We start from the raw sequence: 21418 nt of genomic DNA, 5'->3' as shown, positions 1-21418 counted from the left end.
GGGGGCTTGGACTGAATAAAAAGGAGTGAGCTAAGCACCAACAGTCACCTGCTTCCTACGGCAGATCTGATCAATCAGCCACTCAAGCCCCTGCTGCCTGGCTGTCTCCACCATGATGGGACTGCACCCTCAAACTGTGAGCCACAATCAACCCTTTCTCCCTGACTTTGCCATTGTCATAGCAACAGGAAATGTAACCAGTACAAAGAGGAAAGCTGAAATCTGAGAAAGCTGGGGCATCCTTACTGAAAGGTTATTATCCCTCTTTCTCCTGTTACAGAGAGAGGGGCCCCTTTAGCCTAATTCTCACAGTACTGCGGTGAGTAGACAGGACACAGGGCTGGAAGGTGGAGATCTGGATCTAGCTCTAGCTTCTGCAGCTCACTGTGGGACTTTAGTCAAGTCACTCAGCCTTGCTGAGCCTCAGATTCTTTTCTATAAAATAAGAAGATCTCTAAGCATTTATGTTCTCTGTACCAAGGCTGTTTCAGATCAGGGAGAATGGAAGAGGGCTGTACTCTCTCCATTCCAGACAGCTTTGTAATGGTACGTAGCATTTGGCCCTGAGTTTGAGAAACAAATCTAGAATCGTCTTGATTTGTGACAGACCTGTGGGCTTCCTATTTTGTCTGTCACAGGGTTCGGGATCGTCACTCTCATCTCCAGGAATGTAGCTGCCTTGTGGACAAAGGACAAAGTCCTGGTGACAGGAGGAACAGTGACTGTTGTCACTGGATTCCCAACATCCAGTTCCCCTACACTTCTGGGTAGTGAGTCAGGCTTGGTGGCCCCTATGCCTGGCAGTGGGCCCCGCCCAACTTCTTGAGTGTGTCAACACCAGGATGGGGTAAATCATGAGAGGTCCATTTTTAGCTAAGAGTGAAAAATGAAGTCACTGGTATAGCAACAGAAGATGCCAGCTGGGGACACAGATGGGAGGCGACGATGTGTGGAAGGGTGGGGCAGTCATTCCGGTGAGCCAATCCCCAGGAGGCTCAGGGCTGCTGGAGTTGAAGTAATTCTGGCAGCATGTAGGGAGAGGGACCTTGAGAGAGGTCTTATGGGAGGAACCACACAGGCCTGTCCTTTTCCAAATTGCAGACCCCAGTGGAGGCCCTAAGCATCTGTCTGCTCCAGAGAAGTGGGAAGGGGATGCTGGGTTCTCAAATGCATGGACTTTGACATCTTCTGCTCTATTTTATTTTAGAAGCAGATCAAACAGGGAGGGGAGGATTTACCGCCTGTCTGCTCAGCCTCCTCCTCTCTCTTCTTCTCCCACTCTGGGCTGGACCAACATGTCTCCGAGGCCTTTACATTTCCACCATCCTGTAGTTCCTTGCTAGTTTCAAAAATAACACATTCCGGGGGAACAGAGCATGTGAGAAAACTGCTGATATTTTAAAGATGAAGTAGCACCATTTCAGTATAAAAGGGAGAGATCGCACCTCCGCTCCGTGGCTTTTATCTGGATGTTGGTCCTGACACCATCTTTAACCTCACACCTGTTTCCTCATTTGTGAAGTGAGTGAGGTAATGTTGCCTAACTCAGGGGCTCAGGAGGATTAACTAGATTGTGAGGGTCAGAGCTTGCTCAGCACTGCTGCCCAATAAACCCAGTGCAGCTAGGAGGAGACAGAAGCTGAGGGGACCCAGCTCTCTTAAGGAGACAGTGGGAGCCCGTTGTTACCCATTCTTTCTACCTTCCTCTGCTTTCCTTGCCACACTGGGAGCATTTCCCTAGATACCTCAGGATGAGCTCTGGGGTAGATCTCAAACGTAGGGATCCCCCTTGGCATTTGGCTGGCTTTAGCTATTCCTTCTCTGACTCGGTGTGTGGCCATGTGTGCGCAGGCGCACATGTATGTGTGTGTGTGTGTGTGTGTGTGTGTGTGTGTGTGCATAGCATGGGAGGCAGGCAACAGCCTTATGTGGTGATCCTCAGGACATCAGCCACTTTTTTTTTTTGAGACAGGGTTTCTTGGCATGAAACTCACCAAGTAGGATAGAGAGGTGGCTGGCCAGTAAGTTCCCTTGGGTGGATCTGCCTGCCTCTACCTCTCCAGCACTGGAATTACAAATGTGTCCCACCATGCCCAGCTTTTGTCACACAGTTCTGAGGGTGGGTCAGGTGACTGTGCTTGAAAGGCAGGCACTTACCCACCTGAGCCATCTCCCCACCTTCCAGCTGTGCTTTCTGTCTTCTGACCCTGCGTGTGCTCCACCAGGACAGGGGACAACTTCAGAAAGCACACCAGGACCCAGAGAGAAGCACAACCCCAGACTCATTCATTCATTCGTTCATTGTTTATTTGTTCATCCGTCCGTCCATCCATCCGTCTGTCCGTCCGTCCATCCATTCAGGGGAGATCTTGTGCCTGTCTGTGCTTGCCTGTGCACTCAGGGCTCCATTGAACTTGGGCTTTGCCCTTTGTTATGTAGAGTGGGCTGAGGACAGCCTTCAGTCAGCCCCCCCTTCCTTCTCTCTTACTCTTCCTGCTCCATAGCTGACCACATAGTTGATTCTTACTTGAAATGAACCGTATACCCGCAGACCTTCCTCCCATTGGCTAAAACTCCAAGAATAGATGAGATTGTTAAAACTCAGGCTATACACAGGAGAGAATCTCTGTCTCTGCAGTGAGAGATGTTGAGGGACACATGTTTGAGGATTCGGGGTACAGGAAGCATGGCAAGGGATAGGACATTCCCTGATAGTGAGGATGTTGGGGGGATGGCAGGGAGGTCCAGTTTAGGCTATCCGTGGGATGCTTCTCTGGTCTGATGAAGGGATGCTCCGAGCAGACAGTCATTGTCAGGCTGAATGTGGTGTAGTGAGAAGGGAGTCATGGCTGTTGTCAGGGCCAGGGAGTTTTCAGAAATTAGTGTTTGAGTCCTGGCAACTAGTATCTGCTCAAACTGAGGCAGCTTATATTCCTAAACGCTGGAACAGGGAGGGACTCCATTTCCCTATCAAGAGGGGGACCAGCTGCAGGTATGGCTCTGGAAGGCCCGCACAAGGGGAGGGAATGCCTGGCACAGGCTGGGCACTGGGCTGGCTCTGATGATTCCAGAACAACATAAACACAAGAGTGTTTGGGAAGTGATCGATTGACTGGGTGGTAGAAACTTGGTAGAAACACAGTGATCATCTCTCTAGGATTGCTACAGGCCAGTTATGGAGAGAGCAGCCCATTTGGAGACAAACGCACAGACTTGAGTCCCTTCATGAATACTTCTGGCTGACAGATGTCTGGGTTTTTGAGTTACCTGGTCCTGACCACAACACTATGCATGAGTAATACGTCACATTCTCTCTCCATATTGTAGAGGAGGCTGCTGTTGGCCAAGATCCAGGGAAGTTATCTATAGCATGGTTGTCGCTATGGATTCCAGGGCCCTTTTCTCTCTATTGAGAATGAGTACTCTCAAACAAAAATTGTTTGAATTTTAAAAAAAGATTTATTATTTTTATGTGCATGTGTGTATGGATGTGTGTGTATATGTATGCACATGAATACAGGTACCTGTAGAAGCCAGAGAGAGTGTATATATTGTCTAACTCTGGAGTTATGGGTGGTTGTGTGCGTTTCCATATCAGTGCTGGGAACCAAACTCCAGTCCTCTAGGACAGCAGCTGAGCCACTTTCCAGTCCCTAGTTTGTATCTTGAACATCTTCCAAAGGGCCTTTGTGTTAGAGGCTTTGTCACCTGTAGGGGTGTTGGGAAGTAATGGAGGCTTTAGGAAGTGGGGCCTAGTGGAAGGGAATTAGGTCACTGGGACATGCCCTTGAAGGGCATATCAGGACCTCAGCTCTCACCCCTTTCCTGGCTATTATGATGTGAACAGTAGCCTTCAAAACATGTTCCTGCCATGATATTCTTTCTGCCTCTTCCACAGGCTCAAATGACCATAGCAAGGCAGCCAGGACTGAGACATCTGGAGATATGATCTGACACAACCTTCCTTCCTTTCAAACTGATTTTCCTAGGTGCTGTATTACAGTAATGACTAATGATGGATTTGGAGCCAAAATCCTGTCTGTGCCCCTATCAATTTGTGCAATCTTGGGAAAGTTGTTTAATCTCTTCAGTTTTCATTCTCTCTCTAGTTACTTGGCATCTTCTTTTGTTTATTATTGTGTGTGGTATATACGTGTGTGTACACATGATTTTGGGCACACTTGTGTGTACATGTATATTTGTGTGTGCATATATATGCATGTATGTGCACATGTGTGTATGTATGTATATGTGTATATATATGTTTATATATGTATATGTGTATATTTGCGTATGTGTGTATGTGTGTTTATATGTGTGTATGTGGGTACATGTGTGTATGTATGTATGTGTGTACATGTATATATATATGTGTGTGTATATGTATATATATGTGTAGATATGTATGTATGTGTGTATCATGTGTTTGTGTTTATATATGTGTATATATGTGTATGTATGTATGTATGTATGTGTATGTGTGTATATGTGTGTATGTATGTGTATATGTGTGTATATATGTGTGTGTGTATGTGTGTGTATGTATATGTGTGTATGTATGTATATGTGTGTATGTATGTATGTGTGTATATGTGTATGTGTGTGTACTATATATGTATTGTATATGTGTATATATGTGTGTATGTGTGCATATATGTATATATATGTGTATATGTGCGAGTGTATATGTATAGGTCAGACACCAGAGTTGAGTGTCTTATTCTGTCACATCCATCTTATTTTTTGAAACAGTGTCTCTTACTGAGCCTGAATTTTACTTTTCTACTTAGACTGGCTGATCAAACTGCTTCCAGGTCATGCCTGTCTCTGCCTCCTTCACTGGGCTCCCAGTGCTTGGGTACTGGCTTTTACATGTGTGCTGAAGCTCCTACTTTGGGTCTTTATGCTTGTGTAACAAGCATTATATTCACTGAGCCATCTTGCAAATTCCCCTTTGATTATGTATTAATCTGCCAGCACTGCTTCAGTACTGGAAAACATTTTATTCCTTCTTTTTGCTTCCCTTCTATCAAAGTTACTTGAAAATAATTTGTGATTAGTGTGGATATATGTTCAAAGTCACCTCCTCTACTACACAGTAGATTCCATGAGGGCAGGCATTACATTGGCAACCAACTTCTGCAATGGTGCTACAGAGCCACGGTACTTTCAAGGGTTCATAGAAATGTTTTACCCTCAATTTCCCTTTAAATCAGTAGAAAATTGAGTAAGTAATAATGATTTTATATTAAGCTCAACCTAGACTGAATTAGTCTCTATATGAATATAAATATACATACCTTGAGTGTAGAAAGGGAACTAGACAAGAGTGAGTGGTGCCCACAGAAGTTGTAGCCTCGAGTCTGTCTTATGGACACCTGTGTCCGTTCCCATTCAGTCAGTTATAACTTCTCATGAGAGTTAGACATTCAACCAGTGAGTTTATATATGTATGAGTTTCCAATGAGGAGAAAGATGGAAGTGGAAGGAGGCATTCCCAACAAGCCGAGAAGCTTCTCAGACTAGAGAGTAAATTCATCTCTTTGGGAAGATTTTAAAAAGAGGTCTACAGAAAACCTTTACCCACGACTTCAGCCTGGGGTGTTCACTCCCACCCTTGCTCTAAGACTGTGCAACCCAACCACTGAAGCTTTGAAAGCTCTGCCCAAGCCTCCTCATGCTAGGAAAGTTGGCACATTCCCAGGGAGTCTCCATTCCAGGACATCTTAATGCATTCAGGAATGGACACAAAGCTGAGAACACCCTCACCTACCCACCATCATGACACCAAATGCTAATGCCAACAGGAAGTTGGAGACTTTACTCAGTTTTTGTAAGAGATGCTGAGGACTTTGAGGTCAAAATGTACCATACCCCCAAGTCCATAGTCTGGTGGGCCTCATGAGCTGTCTACTGAGCAAGTGGTGTTTTGAAAAAAAATAGAAAAGAAAGAAAAAACCCAGTTTTTAGGAAATTATTGACAGTTTTCAACCAACTCCAGTTTTTGGGAGGAGGAGGGAATAAGAATATCAGGCTCAACCAGCCTGAAGTTTCAACAAAAATGTCTGTGCTTTGCTACAGAGAGCAAGGCGGGAGCCTGAATTTTCATCATTAGCCAGAATAACCACATCAAACAGAATGGTCACAGAATACGCAAGGACAGCTAGAAACCTTTGGCCTCACTTCTTGTGTGTGAGAGAGACTTAACCCAGTGTGGATATCCCTTCTCTGAGATGCTTTGGACTAGAAGTATTTTGAATTTGGGAATATTTTTGCATACATAATGAGACATCTTATGGATGAGACCCAAAGCTAAGTATAAAATTCATTTAAGTTTGATAGGCTTCTTACAAACTCAGCTTGTAGGTATTTGTAGTGAGCCTGTGTTTTCACTGTGACATGTCTTTGAGGTCAGAGGCAAAATTTTTCTCCTTGTACATTGTAACAGCATTCACAAGGTTTCAGCTTTCAGAGCATTTCAGATTTCTGATTTTTGGATTGGGAATGTTCAACCTATGTAGAAAATGAGAACAATATGCTTCACTGTTTATTCAGTCTCCTGTATTTTCCTAACATAAAAGTAGCTGTGCAGATGTTAACTTACTCAAGGTGTCTTATCTGTGTTGCTTCCCCAGCTTCTTCTGCAGAAGAACGCCAATCATGCAGCTTCGCAGGCTGCTATTGGCCAGGAACTCTGCTCGGAGGCGGAGAGGCTTACGAGCTGGAGTAAGACAGGAGTCCAGCATTCAGGAGCACACAAAGGAGATGGCTATGCAAACAAATAATTCCAATGTGTTCTAGAAGAAGAATTCATGTGGCTGACAGGTCAGAGAAAGCCTCCCAGGGAAGTGACACATGATATAATATTACATACAGATGGATGAGTCCAGATGATTCCCATAGTTCATTTAGACTCATAAGGGTGGGGGGAGGGAGGGAGGGAGAAGGAGAGAGAGGGGGGAGAGGAAGGAAAGAGGGAGAGAGGGAGAGAGAGAGGGGAGGGGAAGGAGGGAGGAAGGGAGAGAGAGTGGGGGGGGGAAGAGAAACATTCTGAGAAGGCCTGGATAGAACATGTGTATTTCTGAACAACCTAGACCAAGTGTTTGGAACATTTTCCTAAACCTAAAACATCTGGACCTCATTGAGTCTGGCCTCTTAATACTTTTTGGAGCTAAAAAACACACACACATGCACACACACACACACACTTGCACAAACATAATTGAAAATAAATTTTAGACAGAAGTGTCTGACATTCCTAAACAGAAGCCTGAAGTCAATCCTCTGAAAGGACTTTGCAATCTTCCCTGGAGACCCTCTACCTTCAAGGGCCACATGCCAACAGAGGGTGTGTGTGTGTTGGGTGGGGGGAGTGTGTCAAAAGCAAGCCTGAAGATAGTCTCCAGCAGAACAAAAGGAAAAGAACCCACCGGAGCTGCCTCCTCTTCTCGGTCAGCTACACTCTCTCTGCTGCAGCTCAGCTGGTGACTCGTTCTCTGTTTCCTTTGTATTGAGCATCTGTATGACTCAAGAATGAAAGGAAAGTAACCAGAGTGTGGAGGTGCAGAACACACATATGCAAGGTGTGTGTGTGTGTGTGTGTGTGTGTGTGTGCATGTGTGTATCGCATGTAAATCTGGCTACCATGACATGAGCAGTTATGCTTCCCCAAACAGCTTCTCCCATGATGCTTTGCTTCACACAGGTCCAGAAACAAAAAAAAGACAGCTGACCACGGGCTAAAACCTTCAGTTGGAATAAAATTTTACTCCCAGTATTGCCATGAGCTTGGGACCAAGCTTTCATACATGAACATTTAGGGGACAGTTATCCAAACTAGAGCAGCCATCAAAGTTACATCCCTGGCTTTTAATAACTTATGAAGAGGATAAAGCCTGAGGCAAGTAGCCAAGCTAATGAGTGGAGTAGCGACCGTTCACTGAAAAGGACCCAGAGAAGAAACTTTAAAGGGGCAAGCAAATGATGTCTGCTATTAAATGTCCGGAGGGCTATGAATTAGAAGGATAGAGAGATGGCCCAGTGGGAAAAGAGCGTGCTCAGAGAACATGAGGACATGAGTTCAAATCTTCCAGGAGCACAGAGCTGGGTGCTATAAGAACACGTGTGTAATCCCAGTGATGGGATGGGAGACAGAGACAACAGAAGCTTGGGGACCAGCAAGCCTAGCGCGTGCAGCAGCAAACAGCAACGAGCGAGGCTGTTCTCAGACCTCTGTTATCATGCTGTGGTGTTCACATGGTTGGTTGCACTTCTGCAGACAAGCAAGTACACACACATACACCAGCATGAACATACATGTGCACATATATATGCACACATGCACACACATGTGCATATTAAAAGGAAACACTCCCTAGAGGAGCAGTTCTCAAGGAAGAGATTTTAGTATTGCATGTCTGCCCTCCCATGACTTAAAACAATCTACAAATGCAATTCACTACAAGGGACTGTGAACTCCCCATTCCCAGGAATGAGCAAGCAGGGTCCCAGTGACCGTTGTGTGGGGACACAGTGATGATTTAAAACTTCAAAGCGATTTCCTACATAGTGGTCAGATTTGAGGCTACTATGATTCTTGCCTATTTGGACATGAAGCACAGACCCTGTTCCTTTTCATTGTCTTTGGCCTTGACCCATCTCTAAAGCCAGCTCTTATTGATTGCTACTGGCTGAATGGAACACTGTGTGAAGAAGGCTTCCAAAGCTGTGTAATGTGATAGACTGGCAATGTCTGCCAAGGACCAAGGAAAGGAGTGGCGGGGACCCACTTTGCTGCCTTTGTATGCGCGGCAGGTAGATAATAGGAGTGTTGTTTGCTTGCTTATAATCCAGTTTTTCTTTGCAGTAAGCAAAAATGTTTCCGTTTTTTCCATCCTGATGGGGCTTGTTGCTCTGAGAGGGGTGGATGGATGTCTCTAAGGACAAGGGGATCTGAGGACGTGGAGTGAGGTACAAGAAAGCCAAGGAGCAAAATAATTTCCAGCAGGCAAAGGAAAGCAGCGTCTTTCCTAGGAGTGGGGGAGTAAGAATCTAGGGAGGAAAGTGGCTTTATGAGCTCTTCAATGCTTCTGAGCCTCACCTCTGGAAGAGAGCGGGACAGGTGGACACCACCCTTCCTGCTTAGGCCTCTATGCTAGAGAAGGTGGGCACAGTAGTGGGGTGTATTTAGGAAGAAAGGAGACAGAAGTAGGCACCCCACATGTCTCAGTTCCTGTGTAGTATTGTAGTATTTGAAAGTTCTCAGGCGTCCCCACAGATGAACAAGGCCTCTCCTTTGGTGGCTACAGTGGGATGTCAGGTGACCAGATGAGGGACATTGCTGGCTGTCAGAGTTTCTATAAGCCATGGAGATGTAAGATGGCATCAGGTCAGGCAGGGATGACTGTCAAGCCCCTTATTATAGGTATGAGTGTGTGTCCATAGAAGATGGAAAAGGGCAGAGGTGGGAGCTAGCAGGAGCCAGGTGGAGTTCAGCAGAAGGTGGCAGAAATGCTGAGCACTGGCATGCCAGGAGCCTCTCCATGGAGCTATGAGGATGTGTAAGCTCCTCTTGCCTGAAGATGCTGGAATGGGGGAGGGAGGGGAAAGTCTCTGCAAGGTTCCACAGGGAGCCTTTTTTTTTATTTTTATTTTTTATTTTATTTTTTTCTTTTTTTTATTCGATATATTTTTTATTTACATTTCAAATGATTTCCCCTTTTCTATCCCCCCACTCCCCAAAGTCCCACAAGCCCCCTTTTCTCCCCCTGTCCTCCCACCTACCCCTTCCCACTTCCCTGTTCTGGTTTTTCCAAATACTGCTTCACTGAGTCTTTCCAGAACAAGGGGGAGCCTGAATTTTAAATTCAGGCCAATGGCTGCAACTGTGGTCAGGACTGGGTTGCTCTTTCAAACTCTGAATGCAGCCATATTAACATCTCTGCTGTCTCCCTTGCACCACAATTAAGTGTCAATCACAAGAATGTGACATGAGCAGTGTAGCCAAAACCAGAAAGGTCTGGACAACCTCACAAGATCAGAAGGCCACAAAGGATATATTTGTGAAGGCAGAAACAACAGCAATAGTAACTAGCACTATCAATTGGGTGCATGCCCACTGCTGCCAATGCAACAGCCAGGACCCCAGGTGGGCATCACCCAGATCTTGTTAGAAATCTAGTCTGCAGGGCATGGCTCAGATGGCTTATACAGTGCTTACTGTATAACAGGAGGACTTGAATTACCTACTAATCATTCTTCATATTATTTCTGTGTGTGTGTGTGTGTGTGTGTGTGTGTGTGTGTGTGTGTGTGTGCATGTACCTACAAAGGCCAGAAGAGGATATGGGATTCCCTGGAATTATAAGAGGTTACAAGCCACCTGATTTGCATGTTAGAACCAAACTCCTGTCCTCTTGGAGATCAGCAAATGCTCTTAACTGCTGTGCCATCTCTCCTGCCCCAACCTTGGTTTGTTTTTGAGGATAGTATTTCTCAGTCATCTGAACCTTGCCTATTAGGCTAGGAGTTGGTCCTCAGGACCACATCTACCTTACTTTTTATCTTTAAAAAAATGTTGACACATGATCTTTCACTGGATTGGAACTTGCTGATTCCATTAGGCTGGTTGGAGAGTCCCGGGGACCCACACTTCTGCATCTCTCCAGTGCTGGAATCTCAGGTTCTTGCTACCATGCCCTTTAAATGTAGATTCTGAGGCTCAAACTCAGGTCCTCACACTTGTAAGGCTAACATTTTACTGCTTGGGCTTTCTCTGCAGACATGATCTTAACTTTTAAAATTGTGAATAAGTCATAGAGGCAGTGCTGAGTGTGCGTCAGAATGGGTGTGTGGGGGCCATGGCACTCCCTCTGCCTGAACATAACCAGTGTCCAGGAATTTTCCCAGATTTGGAGCAAGGGATGCCCTTAAAGAACAAGGCATTTGAGTATCTCTCTGGATGGTTCTGTGAGACTGTTGGCTTTTGAGGATAGGGACATGTATGGCTTCAAAGCAGTGTCCCCTGTGACAGGGCATGAAGGAATCTGTTGTGTTTTATAGGCTGTTGGCTGGACAACATCAGTGACTAAAAGCCCTTACTCATTAAGACATCAATAGAAGCTGAGTTCTTGTCCCACCTCTGTGTTCCAGAGCTAATAGTCTGTCAGCCTGATAAGAATAGACTCCTCACCTAAAGAAATGTTCAGCATCCTTAGTTATCAGGGAAATGCAAATCAAAACAACACTGAGATTCTACCTTACACCAGTCAGAATGGCTAGGATGAAAAACTCAGGGGACAGCAGATGCTGGAGAGGATGTGGGGAAAGAGGAACACTTCTCCATTGTTGGTGGGATTGCAAGCTGGTAAAACCACTCTGGAAATCAGTTTGGCAATTCCTCAGAAAATTAGCAAGCCAGTAATCAGCATTCCTCCATGGCTCTCTGCTTCAGTCCCTACCTTGCATTCCCACCCTGACTTCTCTCAGGATGGACTACAACTATAAGCTGAAGTAAACTTCTGCTTCCTTGAGTTGCTTTTTTTGTCAGCACTTTATCACAGCAACAGAAAGCAAACTAAGACAGAGAACAAATGAGGATCATTGCAGCATCACAGCCTACAGTAGCATCGGAAGACAGAAAGCCTCAGCTCGTACCACAGCCTGGGAAGTGAGCAATGGTTTCCTGATGCCCTCCGTATGTGGCATGTGGGGGAGCGGGTGTCTGAGCCATGAGTTAGCTGCTGTTCCTCACAAGCACCCTAGGCTCCCACGTCTGGAAGGATGCAGGTGTTCTGCTGTAGGTCAAGCTTTGCCTGCAGAGTGTGCAAGGTCTCCTGGGTAGGGCCGCTCTCCAAAGCAGCAGTTACTAGAAGACAGTGCTGAGTCAGTGAGGAGCTCAGCCTCTGAGTTGGACAGATCATCGAAAGGAATGCTATAGTTTGAATGTGCTTCCCGCCTCACTCCTGCCGCTGTTCGCATGATGGATATTGGATCACCAAATTCATACCAATGGTATTTGGAGGTGGGCCAACTGAGATGACTCAGCAGGTAAAAGTGCCAGCCTCCAAGCCTGATAACCTGAGTTTGATCCCCAGGACCAAGTGGAGATCAAACACATAGTGGATGGAGAGATTCGGTTCTTGCAAGCTGTCCTCTGACCTTCACACGTATGCCTTGACATGAGCATACACTACTACTAAATAGATAGATAGATAGATAGATAGATAGATAGATAGATAGATACAATCTGAAGTCTTAAAATACTTATTAGATGAGGTCCAGAAGGTGGAACCCCTAAGACGGTATCAGTGAGGTCTTAAGAGAGACCTCTGCCAGCAGGTTTGTTTATTTGTACCATGAGATGCCCTCTCCACTATGTTCTGACACCACAAAAAGAATTTCACTAGAGGCTGACATATTGCACTTCCCAATCTTCAGCAACATAAGTTAAATCAACCTCTATTCTTTATGTTATCCTGTCTTAGGTTCTTTCCTAAGGAATTTGGTGGACGAGCTCCGCAAAGAACTTAAAGAACTCTTTCAAGTGCCGGTACATAGACCGACCGTGGCCCATCAAAGAATGGGCTTCTGCTTTCAGAAAATTTCTCTTCTAATTCTTAGAATCCATCAAGTACAAAATGCAGAACTTAGACAATTAAAATAAACATAAAGCTCACAGCCTAATGCTGAACACAAGAATGCACTGTATGAGTCCTCTGGTCCGAGGTTCAAGATCAAGCCAACCCCACAGTAACTAGGAAGTGCCTTGGGGCAAGTTCCTAGGGAGATGATGCTCTGTTCTGTGAGAGTGATATGACTTATACAAAAATATTCATCTGCCATAAGGAGACAGTGAAAGTTTGTAACCCTGATATGTGAACCTTACCCTAAAAGCATGCAAAGAATACTGTAACCTCAGTCTCAAACCCCACCACTAGAAGATAGTCTGCAGGAATTTTTCATTTTCATGTTGTCTTATTTGTTCTGGGCATTTTGCTGCAACACACACAATACAACACAACACATACACACACATCCTTATTTCTTTCCAAATTGATATAACGAAAATATTTCTTTTTATTATTACTGTTTTTGTCAGTGTCATTTTTATAATGTGTGTGTGTGTGTGTGTGTGTGTGTGTGTGTGTGTGAGAGAGAGAGAGAGAGAGAGAGAGAGAGAGAGAGAGAGAGAGAGAGAGAGAGATGGAAAAGCTGGAGGACAACCTCAGGTGTCATCCCCCCCCCCCCCCCCAGGAACACCACCTCCTTTGAGACCATGGTCTCTAATTGGCCTGGAGATCAGCAGTTAGGCTAGACTCTCAGGCCAATGAGCCCCAGAGATTCCCCTGCCTCCATTTCTCCAATCCTGACTCTGCAAGTGTGTGCTACCATGCATGTCCAGCATTTTAAATAGGTTCTGGAAACTGAACTCAGGTCTGCACACTTGCAAGGCAATCACTTTACAGACAGAGACATCCCCCTGCCTGATAACCCCTCATTTTAAAGACACTTCCTTGCTTGTGCTTTAATCCACACACAGCTCCCAGGATTGGGCATTCATGCTGCCTTGGCAAAAATAAATGACTCTGATTAGCATCTGTGCCCATACAGATGCGTATGCTTGCATTTCTGATGATTTCTCCAGAAGATTTCGGAAGAGGGTTTGCTGTGTAGTGTCTGAATACTGTAAGGTTTTGTGGTGCCAGTTGCTGGCCGCCTTGTCTCCTGAAGCACAGCTGCTCTGCCTTGCTCCCACATCCTCAGTGGTTTTAGGAGAGTGGCATTTGTCCTTGTGATTTGTAGCTCTGGGGTGACTGCTGAGCTGAACACCTCCCCATACATTTTAAAGCCATTTCCTTATCTGTGACTTGTCCACCCACGTCCCTGCTCACTTTTCAACAGTGCTGGGTTCTTGATGTTTTTCTTACTGAGACAAAAATGCTCCGAAGCCTGAGGTTATAAATACTTACTCCTAGTGGACTTTAGATGGAGTTGGTTTAAACTTGCATCAACCATACATCCATTTACCTCAGCCATTTACTCTTTTAGGGTTCGTTTTTCACCCATGTCCCTGGTGTACATGCACCTCAGGGTGAGGAGGGGTTCATTGCAGGCGGAGTCACCTCTGTGAACTCTGGCCTGGGGGTGGGGGTGAGAGAGAGAGAGGGAGGGAGAGAAAGGGAGAGAGGGAGGGGGAGGAGGGAGGGGACTTGGTGGGGGGAATAAGAGATGGGAGGAAGGGTCTGAAGGAGCAGAGTTCTTCCTACAAGGAGAGAGTGGTGCAGCCTTGTGGAGCCGAGCTAGTGTCCCAGGGCCACAGGCACATGGAACAATTCAGCATTTGAACTATAATTATTCTCAGCTGGAATGTGCTGTGAGTGGAAGCTACACATGTCCAGAGAAAAACCCAGCAATTAATGCACACTGAAAGCATATTGAGATGACCCAGTTTGTCTATATTGTCTTAAATATATTACTAAAGTGTTTTATTTTAGTATTTTATTCATCCTTTGAAAATTTCATACATGCTCACAACATATTTTGATCATGTCTAACCCTGAGACCCTCCGACCAACCTCCTTCCCTGTTTTTCCTTTTAAAGTTATTCCTGAGTCAAACTACTGCTAACCATATGCACATAGGTTTTGGGCCAACCAATTGGACACCAGCAGCCATATCCTCTGAGGAAAGCACTTCTCTCTCTCTCAGCATCAACTGTCAATAGCCCAGGATCTGCTAAGGGTGGAGCTTCAGGAGCTCTGGTGTCCAAAATTAAAATCTTTAAGGGGTTTCTTAAAGTCTGGAACTTTCATGGCGGCTTACATTCAGTTCTTGTTGGGAAGCCCAGACACTAGCCAACGGTGGGTTGTCTACACTGTGGTAAATGCTGGCATAGCTACTTTGATTTCTTAGCTTATATCCACATGAAAACTCCAATGAGCCAGGATATATAATCCTCACTGTGGAACTAAGGCAGAGACCTTTATGTGAGCAATACCATATCACTAATAATGCATTAAGACTGTGCTCTTACCCTCTGCTGTTTCTAGCCCGAAACAGGGGAGGTATTGAATATTTCTGAGCCTTGGTTTCCATGCAGGTTCTTTAGGAATGTGACTCTGAGATGGGGTTTAGGATACAGTAGTCCTTTTAGGGTACTGAACTCATTCCTTGGGTCAACACTGGTAAGGGACGAGAGAGCAAGGTCAGGTAGGAATAAGCTGGGCTTCACCAAGAACTCTGGAGCTAGGATGGCCCTGCACAGTAGCCCCGGTCAGACTGAGAAAGCCACAGCTTTGACATCCATGCCCATCCGTGTTGCTGGGAGCATCTTTCCTGGAGATGGGTGTGCCGTGGAATGAGGTGTCTCATTTGACCTAGGAAAGGGCAGAACCACTCTGAAGGCTGTCAGGGGGCAACCTTTCCAGCAGCTAGGGAGAACTGTGAGTCCTGAAGAAGGGCCTATGCTAATGGCACACAGCTTCTATGATGATGGAAAATGACAATAATGATTAGCCAGTGAAGGATCAAATGAAGATAGATAATAGAGAATATATAACATCTAAGCCCCATTATATATGTGAGCATATGTGTGTTCTTATTATGAGGACAAAATTAAGACATTCACTAAGGAAATGACTTATCAAAGTGATGTGGTATGGATGACACTCGGTGGGTAGAATGCCTGGGATGTACTGATTGATAGATTGATTGATTGATGATTGATTGATCAATCTTCAACATTATATAGACCAGTTGTGGAGGTACAATCCCAGCTCCTAAGAGGTGGAAGCAGGGGGATCAGAAGCTTAAGCTCATCTTTGGCTGCACTGTGAGTTCAAGAAACACTATTTCAAAAATAAAGTTAGTGTGTTATGTGAACTGTTATATCCACCATGCTGGAGAGTGAGGTGCCATTGTTCTAAATCAATACAATTTTATGGAAAGAGTGAAACTGAAAGTAAAGAAAGCTGACATTAGGTCATGTCCTAGTTTTATTTCTATGTCTGTGCGAAAAAGATACCATGGCAAAAAACAAACTTAGGGGAGGAAGGGCTTATTTTAGCTTACGTTCCAGTTCCAGTCTGAGGCAGTAGAGGGGTCAAGGCAGAAGGTCAACAGCTCGTCCCAGCACACCACAGTCAAGAGCAGACAGCAAAGAATGCACTGCTGTCTCACTAGGCTGCTCACCGATGTTTGATCTTCCCACTCTTAACAGTGTTCAGGACTCTTGCATAGGGAATGGTGTCACCCACACTGGACTGGCTCTTCCCACATCAATTAATTAAGACAACCCCCCACAGACATGTTCAGAGGCCAATCCAATGTAGACACTGGTACTTTCCTCCTGGATGAGTCTATGATTGGCATTTTGGCCTTTTCCCTCATTATAGTGCCTATTAGTCCTTTTCTTTAAAAATGGTCATATATTAACTAATTTTTAAGAAGCAAATACATTGAGAACTTGCTGAGTACTCTAGATGTGGAATAAGACAACAGAAAAAGTCCAGGTTTGGGGAAGGGCTTGTTTGTACTTCGTGAAGTTTCTGTTCTCTGGCTGTGTGCTGTTGGAGAATTACCTCACTTCTCCAAGTATCCGAGTCTCCATCTGTGGAAATGTAATGGTCTGGGGACTGTAGGAAAGTGTACAGAGAGCACATGTAAAGTTCTGCACATGGCATTCAGAAGAGCTGTCCCTGCCAGGTACTCTATCGACGCTAAGCGCTTGCCAGACACAGGTAGCTGTAAGCATTTTAGCTCTTTGACATGGAGTCAGGCCCTCTCTGCTCTCACACCTCCTCTCCCGCAGTTCCCAAGGGCCGTTCTCAAGCACATCTGGGAATCTCTCTGCTTAAAAGCCACAGTTGTGAGGAAAACAATATATAAAAAAAAAGTCTTATTCCTCACTAAGACCTATGATGCCTCCTGCTAGCTATGGAAGCCCAGAGATGTGGGAGCTGGAGTTGGGCTGGAACCTTGGCGTGAGTCTGGGGAAGTCGCCTCCCGGGTTTCCAGCAAGGATGAGTCTGATCGGTGAGTCGGAGCTTGTGGTTGATCACGAGTCCTCAGGAAACAGTATAATCTTTGGGCACCTTTCGAATGGCATCTGTGCTCACTTCAGGCCCTGACCCCCACCCCCGAGGCTGGAAGATACTATGAATAGACAGAGTAGACTCATGGAGCCCGGCAAGATCGTTGGCTGGGGCCTGTGGGAGGAATTTGCATTTTACATCTCAGATGGGTTGCAGTGTGCTTACAGGATTCAGACCAGCAGCACTAAATGGAAGGACTGAGCTGATGGTGCTCGCTGGGAGCTAGGACCAGCCTGTGAGGGAGAGTCGCTGCTGTAGAGGTCCAGACTGGTTAGAAGCTCTGCTGCCCAGGAACGTTTCTGATGGAACTTTTCAGCCAGACCCAACGAAGCCAGATTCCTAAAAAGCAAGCTTGTTCACTTGTTCAATCCAGATGGCTTCCTTAGCCTTAACAGAAGGGCTTGGGAGTATTTGTGTATGTGCGTGTGTGTGCGCGAGTGCGAATGTGTGCGTGCATGTGTGTGTGTGTAGGAAGGTTGTGTTCTGAATCTAGGCTTCTTTTTATTTGTTTGTTTGTTTATTTACTTACTTTTAGGCCTTTAATAATTCGTGATCTTTTCTCAGTTCAAACATACTTTTTACTGTTCTTAAGCACTTAATCTAGGAAGGAAAGAGCAGCAAGGGTCTCCTGTATTGGAGAGCATTTGGAATCTCTTTGGTGACAAGATCTTGTGGTGGCACTTGCTTCCAAACTTGAATATGGACAGATGACTGTAAGCCAGGGAGAACCCTATGACAGGCAGGCAAGATGGTTTGGGAATAAAATGCCTTCTGGACAAACATTAAGACCTGAGTTCAGATTCCTAGTACTTTAACCAAAATCAGGCAAGAATGCATGGCCCCAGAGTCCCTGTGTTGGGCAGACAGACACAGGGAGATCCCTGGGGGTCACTGGCCAGCCAATCTAGCCAAAGAGTGAGCTTCAGGTTCAGCGAGAACATCCAACAGCAACTTCTGGCTTCTACATATCTGTTTTGAGAATATGTGGCTTTAACAGATGATATCATAGGTAACACTGGACTTTGAAATGATCTCTATGTTCTTATAATATTAAACCTGTTAAACTGGAATGTGGGACACACACTACACAGACACAGACACAGACACACACATACATACACATGCACACATGCAATCACACACCCACACAGAAAGAGGCAGGGGAGATACCTCATGCCCATTTTAAGACAGCTCCATGCTCTGTCAGTGCAGAGTTCTAACACAAAATAAGCTGGGTTTGTTCAACAATCACCTAGAAATATAATCGTCTTAAATGCCCACACTAATACAGACGACCATTTTGCATAGGAAGGACCAAAGCTTAGTTTCAGGAACTGTCCTGGGGACATTTGGATGTGAATCTTGATGTGGTAACTCTCTTTCTTGCCTGGTGCATATTTTTCTGAGAAACTGAAACCCAACCAAGTGTTCCAACAGGAATGAGGGGCAGAAAGCAAGTGCCCTGGGCAGGTGTCCTGGTTCGCCCAGGAGGCTCGTGCATTAGAATGTCTGCACAGCTCTGTCCAAGTAACGATGCGGGGACCTTACTCCAGACCAAAGAGCTTAGACTCTCCACATTTGAAAGGTGTCAGGTAGTGTGTGTGTGTGTGTGTGTGTGTGTGTGTGTGTGTGTGTGTGTGTGTGTGAGAGAGAGAGAGAGAGAGAGAGAGAGAGAGAGAGAGAGAGAGTGCTTCATACATACCTGTAGGTCCGAAGACAATGTGTGGAAGTCTGTTCTCTCCCTCCCCATGCAGGTCTCAGAAGTTGAACTCAGCTCCTCAGGTTGGAAGCAAGTGCTTTTACCCTCGGAGCCAACCTCACCAACCCTTCTGGAACATTTTGAATAGACTACCTGGGTGCTTCTAATGGACTTGCTCAGGTTCAGAACCGCAAAGGCAGAGAAATAGGTTGCTTCTGGACATGCCACAAGAACTAACTTCTTCAGGCAGCCGGCCGGATTACCACTGGCTGCTTTTCTTCCAACAGTAACTGCATAATACCAGGGCTTTGGGTGTAGGCTCAGGGCCCAGAGGCCTCCCACTTCTTCGCTTCTTCCTCTTTCTTTAGGCAAGCCTCTTACCTTTTTCCTCTTTGGTTTTCTCTTCTGTAAAACAAAAGCTAGTGGGCTGGCGAGATGGCCTAGTGGTTAAGAGCACTGAATGTTCTTCCAGAGGTCCTGAGTTCAAATCCTAGAGACCACATGGTGGCTCACACCCATCTGTAATGAGATCTGATGCCCTTTTCTGGTGTGTCTGAAAACAGCTGCAATGTACTCATATATAATAAATAAATAAATCTTTAAAAAATAAATGAAAGCTAGTAACACCTCTCTGTAAGGGAGTAGTTGTAGAGATACATATAATAATTGAGGAGATACATATAATATAGTTAGTGTTTGGCTCATAGCTCATAAGAAGCCTCATCCTCACAAAATAAGTTGTTGTTATCTGAACATTTACATAATAGTAGCTCCAAAGTAGGTTGACATCAATCGTCATTCTGGTGTCCCTGGACAGGCACACAGTGTGCTTCTTGCTCGTCTGTGACAGAGGCCCATTGGTTTTCCTCTTTGGAAATTCTTTTCTCAGCAGAGGAAGGCACATTCATGCAAATTGGCTTAGGTCTGCAGGTGCAGAGCGATCTGATCTGGAAATTAGCTTTCGCTAAAAATAAACCAGCTTGATCAGTTCTGTTTCTAGCAATACAGTGAGTTAGTGGAGCACTTCCCTTCCCAACGGCGTATTATGAAAATGCACTCATCTGTGGGCTGACATGAACACAAGGACCCCTTGAGCTATGAACAAGAGGAGACTTAAGAGTGCTGGGAGGGAAGAGGATACAAAGATTTGTTTTTATGTTTGGAACCAAGTGACAAAGTCTTAGGCGTATGCCCTGGACATCATGTGGGATATGAGACAGTAACCTAAGTCCAGAGGTTGACCAAGGTCAGAGGAGATTCTCAAAGAAGCAGATCCAGGGGGATGCTTTTGGTGAACACCAAAATTGTTGCAGGAGAAGTCAGCTGGCCTCTACCCACATGGTTACTTTGGTTCAACATGAACTGACTCTCATCTGCCTTTGCCTATCAAATCCATAACATGGCCGTGGCTCTAAAGATTGAACTCTGAGAGGCTGGGGCGATGACTCAGTCAGTGGTTAAGAGCACTTGTAGCTCTAGCAGGAAACCTCATTCAGTTCTCAGCACCCATCTCAGGCCGCTCACACCTGCCTTTGACTTCAGCTCCAAGGGAATCAGTGCCCTCTCTGGCCTCCATAGGTGTCCATGGGCATGTGCTCACACAAACCTACAGACACACAAAAATCAAAATTAAATGGAGTTAATTTAGTTAATTAAATTATTAATTTAAAATTAAAATAAATCGTATTTTAAAAGTGAAAGACCTGAAAAAAAAAGATAAAGGGTGATTAAGAAACCAAAGTTTGACCTCCACATGCATGTGCACACAAATGTGCACATGCATGTTCTATCTTCTCTCTCTCTCTTTCTCGCTCTCTCTCTGTCTCTCTGTCTCTCTCTGTCTCTCTCTCTCTCTCTCTCTCTCTCTCTCTCTCTGAGAGAGAGAGAATAAACTGGACTGCCTAATGGGCAGAGTCTACACTTTGAGGCCTCACTCTGAAGCATTGTCTTCTGTCAAGGCTGGACCAGCTTCCCAAGACTCATTTTGTAGTTGCTTCCTTTCTGTCCCAGCCCTCTCACCTGATGCTCTGAACTTAGGCAGGGCAAAGAGAGGGGGCTTGTCTCTGTGCTCTTCCTTGTGTGTAAATGAGGTTGCAGGTCAAGGTCAACTGCTTTGCTCAAAGTCACTTGGCTCTGACCTTAGTGAAGGCTCTCTGTCTGCCTTCCATCTCTCGTCTCATTGTGCAGCATTTCCTCTTATCCTTCCAGGGAGGGCCTCAGAGAAGAGAATATCGAAAGGTCACGGGAATTAGCCTCATGTTAATTAGTAACACCCTTGACTCCTGGCCAGTTCCTTCAGCAGCTTGAAGAAGCTGATGTTATAATATTTTCTCCCACAGGTCTCAAACTCTGGCAGGAAACTAGCAAATGATTTCCTGAAGACACACAAGATGTTGGGGGTCAAACTTAGGTTACTGCTGTTCCCAGTGGCCTTTAAATAGTAACTGTGTACGGATGGCTAAGCAGCAAGTCTCATCTGGATGCTGGGGTGTTGACTGGATTAGAGCAGTGTTTCTTAATCTGTAGGTCACAACCCTTTGGAGTGTTGAAGGACCCTTGCTACACCTTGAAAAGTTTGCTTGCTCCATAATATTAGCCTCTGGCCTATGGTTAGAGTTGAAGGTGG

The 21418-nt window shown here is 45.3% G+C and overlaps 1 long non-coding RNA gene across 2 annotated transcripts; it reads right to left on the bottom strand.

Annotated features, from left to right (window-relative positions):
- Positions 1–5809: 5809 nt before the first annotated feature.
- LOC127688847 (uncharacterized) lies at positions 5810–19338 on the bottom strand. Of its 2 annotated transcripts, XR_007978771.1 has the most exons (4): positions 18796–19338; positions 7431–7526; positions 6605–6769; positions 5810–6513 (listed from the first exon to the last, which is right to left on the bottom strand). It is a non-coding gene; the product is annotated as an uncharacterized LOC127688847 (long non-coding RNA). The 2 variants fall into 2 exon arrangements; XR_007978770.1 differs by lacking the exon at positions 6605–6769 and having other exon boundaries at positions 18796–19336.
- Between the last annotated feature and the right edge of the window lie 2080 nt (positions 19339–21418).

This window comes from Apodemus sylvaticus, chromosome 7 (genome assembly GCF_947179515.1).
Source record: "Apodemus sylvaticus chromosome 7, mApoSyl1.1, whole genome shotgun sequence".
NCBI classification, from domain to species: domain Eukaryota; kingdom Metazoa; phylum Chordata; class Mammalia; order Rodentia; family Muridae; genus Apodemus; species Apodemus sylvaticus.
Note: the sequence above shows the minus strand (reverse complement) of the source record. Positions and strands in the feature narration are given on the sequence as shown.